This window comes from Cervus canadensis, chromosome 8, assembly GCF_019320065.1.
Source record: "Cervus canadensis isolate Bull #8, Minnesota chromosome 8, ASM1932006v1, whole genome shotgun sequence".
Classification (NCBI taxonomy): domain Eukaryota; kingdom Metazoa; phylum Chordata; class Mammalia; order Artiodactyla; family Cervidae; genus Cervus; species Cervus canadensis.
The window spans coordinates 4,954,394-4,967,008 of record NC_057393.1 but is presented as its reverse complement, the minus strand read 5'-3'; the positions used below and the strand labels follow the sequence as shown (position 1 = coordinate 4,967,008).

At 43.7% G+C, this 12,615-nt stretch overlaps 1 non-coding gene across 1 annotated transcript; it reads right to left on the bottom strand.

The window, feature by feature from the left end:
- Positions 1-545: 545 nt before the first annotated feature.
- On the bottom strand, positions 546-618 carry TRNAW-CCA. The gene has a single exon. It is a non-coding gene; the product is annotated as a tRNA-Trp (tRNA).
- Between the last annotated feature and the right edge of the window lie 11,997 nt (positions 619-12,615).

Here is a 12,615-nt window from a genome sequence, read left to right as displayed (position 1 = left end):
CATGCTGCTCTATTTAAATGGGTCACCAACAAGGACCAACTGTAGAGCACAGGGAAGTCTGCTCAACGTCATGTGGCAGCCTGGATGGGAGGGGAGTTTGGGGGAGAAGGGATATATGAATATGTAGGGCAGAGGCCCTCTGCTCTCCACCTGGAATTATCACAGCCTTGTTAATAGATTCTCAGTTCAGTTCAGTTCAGTCCCTCAGTCATGTCCAACTCTTTGCGACCCCATGGACTGCAGCACACCAGGCCTCCCTGTCCATCACCAACTACTGAAGCTTACTCAAACTCATGTCCATTGACTTGGTAATACCATCCAACCGTCTCATCCTCTGTCGTCCCCTTCTCCTCCTGCCTTCAATCTTTCCCAGCATCAGGATCTTTTCCAATGAGTCAGTTAATAGACCATAAGTGAAAGTGAAGTCGCTCAGTCGTGTCTGACTCTTTGCGACCCCGTGGACTGTAGCCTACCAGGCTCCTCCGTCCATGGGATTCTCTAGGCAAGAATACTGGAGTGGGTTACCATTCCCGTCTCCAGGGGATCTTCCTGACCCAGGGATCGAACCCAGGTCTCCTGCATTGGAGGCAGACGCTTTAACCTCTGAGCCACCAGGGAAGCCCTACTCCAATACAGAAGAAAAAGTTCTTAAAAAAGAATGTCTGTATTTCATTTCTCTTGCTAGCTAAAGGCTCTGTTGGTCACAGGCTCGTTGTTTCAACCTCACCGAAGTTTATGAAAAGAAAGTGAAAGTGTTAGTTGCTCAGTCATGTCTGATTCTTTGCAACACCATGGACTATAGCCCACCAGGTTCCTCTGTCCATGGAATTCTCCAGGCAAGAATACTGGAGTGGGTGGCCATTTCTTTCTCCAGGGGATCTTCCTGACCCAGGGATCAAACCCAGGTCTCCTGCACTGCAGGCAGATTCTTTATCATCTGAGCCACCAGGGAAGCCCATGCTTTCACTTTCTCTGAGTTTATAAATAGGAGTAATTCATCCTAAGGATGGAACTGAGGTTCCTCTCTAAGAACCCAAGTCCTCCACCTACAGAAACTATGTGAAATTACAAGAGGGCCCCTCTTCATCTGGTTGTCCCCACGGCCCATAAAATGGGTCTCTATTTGGCGTCTTTGTTTTCCCAGGAGGGTGACAGATGGTCCTCTAGTCAGTGTAGACTGTGAAAGGGCATCCCGTTTGTATTTCTCTGCCCCAGTTCAACATCATACTGAAGATCTCATAATTATGGAGAAAATATATTAGGAAGAAGCATGATCAGAGGTCTGGCTAAATCACATGCATATTTCTGTACATTTCATCAACAAATACATAACCAAAGAAAAAAAATCAGATCTAGAATTCTACAGGTTTTTATCTGTTGTAAATCTACCTGATTCTTTAAAAGTTTTAAAACTGGGAAAAGAGCTTTAATGACCTCTTAGTATCTTTCAAGCTTCATCAAAAACCAGTTTTCACAAAGTTCCTTTTTTGAGAGAAAGAAAATTTGTCATTGTTCTCCCCTGAATCATTACTGACACTAAATAAGGGATGTGAGTCATTATCATCAAGCAGCTCCCATCTTTCTGGCCTGAGATTGTTAGCAACTCCTTCCAGAACTCAGGACAGGGACTGCTCTTGGCTTGAAATAACACAAGAAAGGGAAGATTCATTCGCATCATTGTTTTACTTTTTAGGCACGAACTGATGGACAGGTAGCCAAGTTCATCAAGGTGGCTAAGATACCAGCGGCATTTAGGTAGGCCCTCTGCCCCACCAATGAAGAAGCAAATGGCAACCCACTCCAGTATCCTTGCCTGGAAACTCTCATGGACAGAGGAGCCTGGTGGACTACAGTCCATGAGGTCGCCAAGAGTCAGATATGGCTTAGCGACTAAACAACAAAGACAACTGTCCCACTGGTCACTCCTCTTCCCAACATGTGATTCAGATCAAAACAGACGTCACTAAATATCCGGGGTGTCCAGAAAGCTGTGACCTTTGTCTGGATTCACGTTCCATTAGAAGAGGCAGTAATAGTTCTTTCAGCATCGGGCACCAGCCTTTGGGAAGCTGTCTTCCCATCCGATGATCATCCCATCTCCTCCCACAGCACTTCTTCCTAAAACTAATGATTAACCTCATTTTATTCTTTGTGTTGTGGCTACGTTGCCTACCTGTCACCCTAACCGGACTGTCAATTCTGTGTAGAAAAAGTAGGCTAGTTACTCTTCAAGATCCCCAAGGCCCAGGTTTGGGGCACACTCAGTATACACAGGACAAAAATTTGGGCAAGTTTTTGTCTGTTAGCAGAATCTCGCTTCCCATCACTAAGCAACTGGGGAAGTGTGGGGGCTTGATTCATCTCTGGAAGGTCCAAAGGGCTGTGGGAAAGATCCCAGGCTGATCTCAAAACCCATCTGCCCTTCTCCAACCAATTCTCCTACAAGGAGAGGGCTTAGGCTCACACTCCTGTCATTCTCTCTGGCATCTTATTAACCTAAGAGGGGCTGGCAGGCCTCAAGGTCAGTCCACACCCCATCGTCTCGCCCCTGCTCCCCCCACTGCCTCCCGTGGACGCCGTCTGGCCCTGCGGCCCCCTCTGCCTGCCCACCTCTGCAGCCCCGGGCTGATGACTCCTGGCCTGCTGGCTCCCCACTTTGCAGTCACTCATTCTTTCTTTTAAATCCATATTGAAAGGCTATCTTTCCTCAGGCCACGACGACACTCCCAGTCTACCGCGTGCAGCCATCCAGGGCCTTACTCTTTTTCTCTCCTGCCTCACTGACTTTGTACACACAGCTTTTTCAGCCCCAGGTCCCCCCCGCCAGGGTGCCCACTGCAGTCATCCTCACATCCCCGATTCACCTGCTACAGGCAGTGTCCCTCCTCTAGGAAGCCTCCCTGGGTTTGGTCTTTGGGTCTTTGTTTTCATAACCCCTTACTTCCTCTCATAGATGACCCATCACTGTCCATCACCTTTGGAAGGTGGGCCTGTGTTTAGATTTATCATTACCGAAACAGCTTGAAATATCACCAGGAGCCAAATGCAGTCCACTTCCTGTTTTTGTATAGCCCAGAGCTAGGAATGGCTTTTAAGTTTCTTCAGTTCAGTTCAGTTCAGTCGCTCAGTCGTGTCCTACTCTTTTCGACCCCATGAATCACAGCACACCAGGCCTCCCTGTCCATCACCAACTCCCAGAGTTTACTCAAACCCATGTCCATCGAGTTGGTGATGCCATTCAGCCATCTCATCCTCTGTCGTCCCCTTCTCCTCCTGCCCCCAGTTCCTCCCAGCATCAGGGTCTTCTCCAATGAGTCAGCTCTTCTCATGAGGTGGCCAAAGTATTGGATTTTCAGCTTCAGCATCAGTCCTTCCAAAGAACACCCAGGGCTGATCTCCTTTAGGATGGACTGGTTGGATCTCCTTGCAGTCCAAGGGACCCTCAAGAGTCTTCTCCAACACCACAGTTCAAAAACATCAATTCTTTGGCACTCAGCTTTCTTTATAATCCAACTCTCACATCCATACATGACTCCTGGAAAAACCATAGCCTTGACTAGACGGACCTTTGTTGGCAAAGTAATGTCTCTGCTTTTTAATATGCTGTCTAGGTTGGTCATAACTTTCCTTCCAAGGAGTAAGCGTCTTTTAATTTCATGGCTGCAACACCATCTGCAGTGATTTTGGAGCCCCCAAAAATAAAGTCTGACCCTGTTTCCACTGTCTCCCCATCTATTTCCCTTGAAGTGATGGGACCAGATGCCATGATCTTAGTTTTCTGAATGTTGAGCTTTAAGCCAACTTTTTCACTCTCCTCTTTCATTTTCATCAGGAGGCTTTTTAGATCCTCTTCACTTTCTGCCATGAGGGTGGTGTCATCTGAATATCTGAGGTTATTGATATTTCTCCCAGCAATCTTGATTCCAGCTTGTGCTTCATCCAGCCCAGCGTTTCTCATGATGTACTCTGCATATAAGTTAAATAAGCAGGGTGACAATATATAGCCTTGATATACTCCTTTTTCTATTTGGAACCAGTCTGTTGTTCCATGTCCAGTTCTAACTGTTGCTTCCTGCAGGTTTCTCAAGAGGCAGGTCAGGTGGTCTGGTATTCCCATCTCTTTCAGAATTTTCCACAGTTTATTGTGATGGAGTTTATGGACAGAGGTTCATGACATTGTACAGAAGGCAGGGATCAAGACCATCCCCATGGAAAAGAAATACAAAGAGGCAAAATTGTTGTCTGAAAAGGCCTTACAAATAGCTGTGAAATGAAGAGAAGCGAAAAGCAAAGGAGAAAAGGAAAGATATTCCCATTTGAATGCAGAGTTCCAAAGAATAGCCGGGAGAGATAAGAAAGCCTTCCTCAGCGATCAATACAAAGACATAGAGGAAAACAACAGAATGGGAAAGACTAGAGATCTCTTCAAGAAAATTAGAGATACCAAGGGAACATTTCCTGCAAAGATGGGTTCGATAAAGAACAGAAATGGTATGGACCTAACAGAAGCAGAAGATATTAAGAAGAGGTGGCAAGAATACACAGAAGAACTGTACAAAAAAGATCTTCATGACCCAGATAATCATGATGGTGTGATCACTCACCTAGAGCCAGACATCCTGGAATGTGAAGTCAAGTGGGCCTTAGAAAGCATCACTACAAACAAAGCTAGTGGAGGTGAGGGAATTCTAGTTGAACCATTTCAAATCCTGAAAGACGATGCTATGAAAGTGCTGCCCTCAATATGGCAGCAAATTTGGAAAACTCAGCAGTGGCCACAGGACTGGAAAAGGTCAGTTTTCATTCCAATCCCTAAGAAAGGCAATGCCAAAGAATGCTCAAACTACTGCACAATTTAAGTTTCTAGAGGGTCGGAAACAAAGTCAAAGAAAGAAAGAACAAAGAAGAACATCTGATGGAGACTCTGTGTGACTTGCAAAGCCAGGAGCTCTGGTCGGAATTCAGCCTGGCCCATAGTAAGTGCTCAGTAAACATTTCCTTGTCCTTGTTGAAATGCTTGTGAATGGTGCCTGCAGCCATGAAATTAAAAGATGCTTGCTCCTTGGAAGAAAAGCTACGATGAACCTAGACAGTATATTAAAAAGTAGAGACATCACTTTGTTGACAAATGTCCATATAGCCAAAGCTATCATTTTTCCAGTAGTCATGTACAGATGTGAGACCTGGACTATAAAGAAGTCTGAGTGCCGAAGAACTGATGCTTTTGACCTGTGGTGTTGGAGAAGACTCTTGAAAGTCCCTTGGGCAGCAAGGAGATCAAACCAATCAATCATAAAGGAAATCAACCCTGAATGTTCACTGGAAGGACTGATGCTGAAGCTGAAGCTCCAGCACTTTGGTTACCTGATGCAGAGAGCTAACACATTGGAAAAGACCCTGATGCTGGGAAAGATTGAGGGCAGGAGTAGAAGAGGGCAACAGAGAGTGAGATGGTTGAAAGGCATCACCAATTCAATGGACATGAGTTTGAGCAAACTCCAGGAGACAGTGAAAGAGAGAGGAGCCTGGCATGCTGCAGTCCATGGGGTCACAAAGAGTCAGACACAACTTAGCAACTGAACAACAACTGTAAACATTTTCTTGCGGTCTGAGCATTCATAGTTGTGTACACACGGGCTGTGCTGTCTTGGAGAAGTGCTCTTTAGGACCCGTGAGCAAACAGGCATAGACAGAGCTGCATCTTCTGGGAGTGACAGTTGGAAGCATCAGAAAATTGTCTCCAACACAGGATTTAGGGGATGGAAGAAAGACATCTTTCTGGTATCTTTGCATCAGAAACTTCCGGAAGCCTTTTAAAAACAAGTAGCTGGACGTGGGTGTATTTTTTTCCTCTCCAGTAAATTCCCAGGGTATGGCTCCATTTTTGGAGGAACAAAAGAAGAAAAACTAAAAGTTGAGTGTGTTTTCTTCCAATGTAATCCAATAATCACAGACATCTTTTATGAAGTACTGCTGTATATTCTGTTACCCTGGAATCAACCTTTTAATGATTTCATACTACTTTTCTAAAACATATTTTACCAACTTCAGAGTTCACATAAGCCTTTCATTGAAAGGTTATATTCCTAAGAAATTAAAACAGGCTCTGTAGTAAAATAGTTTGACATTTCAGGGAGTCATTCCTTCCGTACATTGAATGTCAAGGAACACAGAAGAGAATCTCTAATTAATGACAGAGAACAAAGGACAGTCAAGCTGATTCTTCCTTAAGTCCACAGCTTCATCCTGATTAGTCAGATAAACAGCTTTCTGCGTTTAGCCCACCGAGTAATAAATATTCTGTGTCCTTGTCTATTTTCTCTCGCAGAGTAAGACAATTTCAGCACAGCCCACTCACAAAGAGAAGGTTTGTTAGGTCCTTGAGGTTGTTTTCCAAGCCTTTTGCCTGTGTTTCATGGTGACTTATACTTTTGTATAAATAAAATGCTGAACAAGAATGCAACAGAATTCCTGACATCAGGACAGTGTGAAGACTTGGAAGCAAGAAAGTAGCCAGCATGTTCCCCGGACGTGAAAGATCAGTGTGGTAGTGCCCAGCATAGGGGCACTATTGGAGGAGACTGGAGTCTTCCCTGGTGGCCCAGTGGCTAAGACTCGGAGCTCCCAGTGCAAGCGGCCCAAGTTCGACTCCTGGTCAGGGAACTAGATCCCACACACTGCAATTAAACATCCTGCACCGCCAAATATAGGCACGCACACACACACACACACACACACACACACACACAGACACGGGCTTCCCTGATGACGCTAGTGGTGAAGAAGTTGCCTGCCATAGCAGGAGACATAAGAGACTCGGTTTCTACCCCTGGATCAGAAAGATTCCCTGGGGGAGGGCATGGTAACCCACTCCACTATTCTTGCCTGGAGAATCCCATGGACAGAGGAGCCTGGTGGGCTACAGTCCATGGGGTTGCAAAGAGTCGGACACGACTGAAGTGACTTAGTATGTGCATATACGGGCGCGCGCACACACACACACACACACACACACACGGGCGTCCCTGGTGGCTCTCAAGGTAAAGGATTCGCCTGCAAGGTAGGAGACCCAGGTTTGACCCCTGGATTGGGAAGATCCCCTGGAGAAAGAGATGGCAGCCTACTCTAGCATTCTTGCCGGGGAAATCCTTTGAACACAGGAGGCTGATGGGCTACAGTGCATGGGGTTGCAAGAGTCAGACACGACTCAGTAAATAACACACATACACACACACACATCTACGTATATACATATATAGAGATATAATGAAAAACCTAAACAAACTTTTTAGCTAACTCAATATATGTACATATACATATATATGGTGGTGGTGGTGGTTTAGTCGCTAAGTCATATTTGAGTTTTTGCAACCTCGTGGATTGTAGCCCACCAGCCTCCTCTGTCCATAGGGTTTCCTGGGCAAGAATACTGGAGTAGGTTGTCATTTCCTTCTCCAGCGGATCTTCCTGACCCAGGGATTGAACCTGGGTCTTCTGCATTGCAGGTGGATTCTTTACCAAATGAGCCAACAGAGAAGCCATATATATATACATACATACACACACACACACACACACACACACATATAAAATATCATATATAATTTATACATAAATTGCATATACTATTTACTCATGCTATTTGATAACAATTATAGATATCCAAATCAACTTGACTTTCAAAACAAACAACAGGAAGACCCAGAGGGATGGGATGGAGAGGGAGGTGGGGGGGGGGGATCGGGATGGGGAACACATGTAAATCCATGGCTGATTCATGCCAATGTATGGCAAAAACCACTACAATATTGTAAAGTAATTAGCCTCCAACTAATAAAAATATATGGGAAAAAAAAAACCAAACAACAGAGCAGTAAATCTTGATCTAAGAGACAGATGAGATAGAAGATAAACTGTCTGTGTGTACAGGTATATGTGTAGTCTAATCCTGAAAGCAGTTTTCTAAAAAGACAGAATTATGTACTTTCTGAGTCCTCTGTAAAATGAGAAACTTAGCCAAGACTTCACTAATGCCTTTAAGAAATTATAGCTGTGAAAAGCCAGACATGGAAACCCCTTGGAATCAGGAGAGCCTCATCTGTTCCTCCACGGGTGTCTGCCTGGCTCATTGCTACTGAATAACCTGACCCGTCTTCATGCTTTAGGGCTGGGCTTAGCATGGAGCCACGCATCACCCGCTAGACAGTTATGGGAGACGCTGAAAGTGACTTATTCCAAAGAGGGACTCAAGGACTGTGATCACGCTGGGAAACCAAAGTCACAGCCCAGTCTTTTCTAGAAATGACCCTTCCCAAACCACACCTGAGCAACTTCCAGCTGACTTTAAAGTAAGCTAACAGAAAGCAGTAAGGAACCTGAGCTAGTTCAAGCTTGTAAAATTTCCCATCCTTTGATTGTGAAAAGGGACTGTATTTGGAGAACTTTGCTTTCGTATCCAATAAAGTGCTGGTTATTCATCAATTAAATGCACAGGAAAATGCAAGTAAAAATACAATCGTTCTTAACTAACAAATGTCAGCTTAATTCAGTTGCACTGAATCAAGACCTTTTGTTTATTTTGAGGCAAGAATTTCTAGTGACAATTCTACAGTTTAAATCCCTATAAAAACGGATCAGAGATGTAAACATTTTAAAAATAAAAAATTTTAAATACTGGATGAAAATCAAAATGAATTTCTCTATATAAGTTGATACAGGTTAAATGGGGAAAACTCAAAATCCACAATCAATAAGGAAAAGGATGAATTTGATTTCACAAGAAGAGTTCTGCATTGCAAAAACAGTAAATTTATACTGCCTTGATATAAAAAGGGTTCTCCTTTGTAGTAATATTCCTTGTCTTTTTTAAAATAATTTTTTAAAAATTTTAATCGGAGGATAATTGCTTTACAATATTGTGTTAGTTCCTGCCATACATCAACGTGAATCAGCCATAGGTATACATATGTCCCCTTCCTCTTGAACTTCCCTCCACCTCCCACCCCATCCCACCCCTCTATGTTGTCACAGAGGACTGGGTTTGAGCTCCCTGCACCATACAGCAAATTCCCACTGGTGATCTGTTTGGGGATGTATATGTTTCAATGTTACTGTTTCGATTCATCCTTCCCTCTCCTTCCCCCACTGTGTCCACACGTCTGTTCCCTATGTCTGTGTCTCCATTGCTGCCCTGCAAACAGGTTCATTTAAGAGTTCAGTTCAGTTCAGTTCAGTTCAGTCGCTCAGTTCTGTCCGGCTCTGCGACCCCATGGACTGCAGCACACCAGACCTCCCTGTCCATCACCATCTCCCGGAGTTTATCCAAACTCATGTCCATTGAGTTGGTGATGCCATCCAGCCATCTCATCCTCTGTCGTCCCCTTCTCCTCCTGCCTTCAATCTTTCCCTGCATCAGGGTCTTTTCATTTTATTTTTTTGTTGTTGTAGTTTGTTTGTTTCTTTAATTAATGTATTTATTTTACATTACAACATTGTATTTGTTTTGCCATACATTGACTTGGATCTGCCATGGGTTTACAGGGTCTTTTCAAATGAGTCAGTTTTTCGCGCCAGGTGGCCAGTACATTTAAGTGTATTTGTATGATGCTAATGTAGACACTTCTGTTTCAAATTTCATAGTATGTCTTTATCATCTATTTCAGTCTATTTGTTTTTGTATTCACAGTAAATATCTTATAACATTATATAGTTAGTTCTTGAATTTATCCTGTCATTTGGTCAGGCGTTCAGTCCATTTGCCTTTAATTTAATTATTGACATTTGATTTAAGATTGCCGTTCTGCTATTTGTTGTCAGTTTATTTTTCATCTCTTCTTTGTTCCCCTGTCTGCATATGTATATGTGTTCATCAGACATTTTTATATTTCATTTTTAATTTATCTAGTGGCTTTGTAGCTATCTCTTTTATTTTCTTATTTGGCTGCACTGGGTCTTCACTGTAGCACTCGGGATCTTTAGCTGTGGCGTGCAGGATCTAGTTCCCTGGCCATGGCCCCTCTCATTGGGAGCATGGGGTCTTAGCCACTGGAGCACCAGGAAGTTCCTGTAGATAACTCTTGGCAGGATTTTGGTTTGTCCTTTGGTTACCCTGAGGACAGCGATACACAGCAGAGAAAAGCACGTGAGAACTCTTTACAATGCTGCATTCTAGAGCCTTGTGCTATTTTGTACATTCTAAGTCTAAATAATAGCTGATGGCTAAAGGGAGAGGGTATCCCAGGGCTTTTAAAATGCTGTATATGGATGAACTTCAGTAAGTGTAGCTCTTAAAATAAAAATGGAGCTGTCAACACACAGACATAAAGAGCCCGCCTTCTTCAAATAGTTACGAGAAATCTCATCATCATGTCATTCCACCTTTGGGATGAAATTCTAAATTTAACATGTTAATGACCCTTTAACTAGTAACATTCTTTAAAACATTTCTAAAGGAGTCATGTGAAATGTAATAAATTTTAGACATGAAGCACAATGCATTGTTAAAACTTTTGCAATTCTAACTTTGTTTTCTAAGCCAATATCTTTTTTTAAAAATACCCAGCAATGTCACCCAATTGCTTTTAAACTGCATATATAACTGAGTCATGACAAAAATCCCCAAAGTTTTATTGTCATGTGTGTTTTAATTTAGTGGGTTAAATATATTTTAGGTAGATGGGAGATAGGACTTCATCCTCAAAGTTCAACAATTAAGTGCTCCAGTTGAAAATAGAGATAATCATTCCTAATAGCTAATCTCCTCTGTTTTATCTACAAGATCTCATTGCTATTGGGGAAGGTGGAGACATACCTGGTTTTTAAAAAAAAAAAAAAAAAATCTGCATTTCTCATTATCCTGTGGAAATACGGTAGCTAGCCCTGTGACTAAGTTCTGATAAATGAAATATGATAACACGTTTGGTGAAGGTCTGGAAAAATCTTAAAATTGGAGGTGGAGGGGCATTTTCAGGTTGTGTGCTGCCTCTTTGCCCTGCCTGGAATACAGTCATGATGGCTGGAGCCCTAGAAGCCATTTTGAGAGCACAAGAATGAGCAGGATCCCCGAGAATGGCAAAGAAGGAAGGTGGAAGATGTCTGAAGCCTGGATGATTTTGTGGAAACACTACCTTACCAGGCCTGACTGGCCTCTTGCAGATGATTTTTACATCAAAGCAAAACAAGAGTTCTATTTCGTCTGCCAGAGTGTGCAAACTCTCAGCTCATCCTCAACATGACTTTCCAAGGAAAATTAGTCAAAATTCAAAATAAATGTATGAGACGTGAAAAAAAGTTCTTGTAGCCTGGGAAGTGGCATGTGGGGCTGGGAGCAGGTGATGAAGGCACACCCAAGCTCTGCCTCACTCAGTCTGTCAGGCTGGACAGAAGGAAAATTGTCAGTTCGCACCTGCATTGAGCCATCAAGAAAATGACGATGGGGTTGCCGGTTCTCCCAACCCTGCCTCAAGTGTTTGTCGAGTGTCTAGCCTGTGCAGCTCTGCGCGTGGAGTCTAGAGATTCAGGGATAAGCAGCGGCATGCCAGTCCTGCTGTCATGTCACTCGGGCTTGGAGCCCAACTTGTGTTGGCAAAGAGAAGACATTGAAAGCATCATTTTATGCCTGGGTTGGAGAGATACTTCATAGGCTGGATACATTGAGGAGGGAAGGAAGAAAGAAGAGACGCAAAACAGCGGTGGGCCGGGGAGGAAGGTTCTACTCATCTGCCTGGAGACAATACCTTCTGAATTCTGGCTTCCCTCATAGCTCACTCAGTAAAGAATCTGCCTGCAATGCAAGAGGCCTGGGTTCAGTTCGTGGGTCGGGAAGATCCCCTGGAGAAGGAAATGGCAACCCACTCCAGTATTTTTGCCTGGAGAATCCCATGGACAGAGGAGCCTGGCAGGCTACAGTCTATGGGGTCACAAGAGTCAGACATGACTTAATGACTAAACCACCACCATCCCCCCACTCCAACTACACACTCACATACACACACACACACACACACACACACACACTTGCTCACACACCATCTGGGGTGGCTCAGCCCAGCAGTGCCGTATGGGTTTAACCACTTAGAGTCCTTGGCTTGTGCCTTAGCTAGCAATTTGCATACAACCAGAGCAAACTAGTTGTTGCTCCTTATCCTCCTAACCCACTATTTAACTACAAAGCAAATATTATTTACTGATACTTTTCAACTGAAACCCAATGCCCACAGGAACGCGTGCCAAGGCTGGAGCAGACTTGTCTTTGAAGGGTTCCAGCTTTCATTTTGCAAATACCTTTATTGGCTTTTTTCCTCAGGCCCAGACATCTTTAGGCACCAGGGGTTAAGGAGATTCTTTCATGAAAACAGTTCTCCAGTCTCTCTGGAAGTCAAAGATATTGGGCATCCTTGTTTGTGAGAGCATTTCAAAGAACATTTCAGTCCTTAGTATCAGACACTTGCTCTTCCTTAAAATTTCACATCAAGTCAACAGTATGAAAAGGTGACAGGAGGTTGGACGAACATTCGCAATCTCCATCCTTGTGTTAGAGAACGTTAGAACATGAGGAAAATTGGACACGAACAACAACTTGTGTCCAGATAGGATAAAGATGGCAGAAGCAATGAT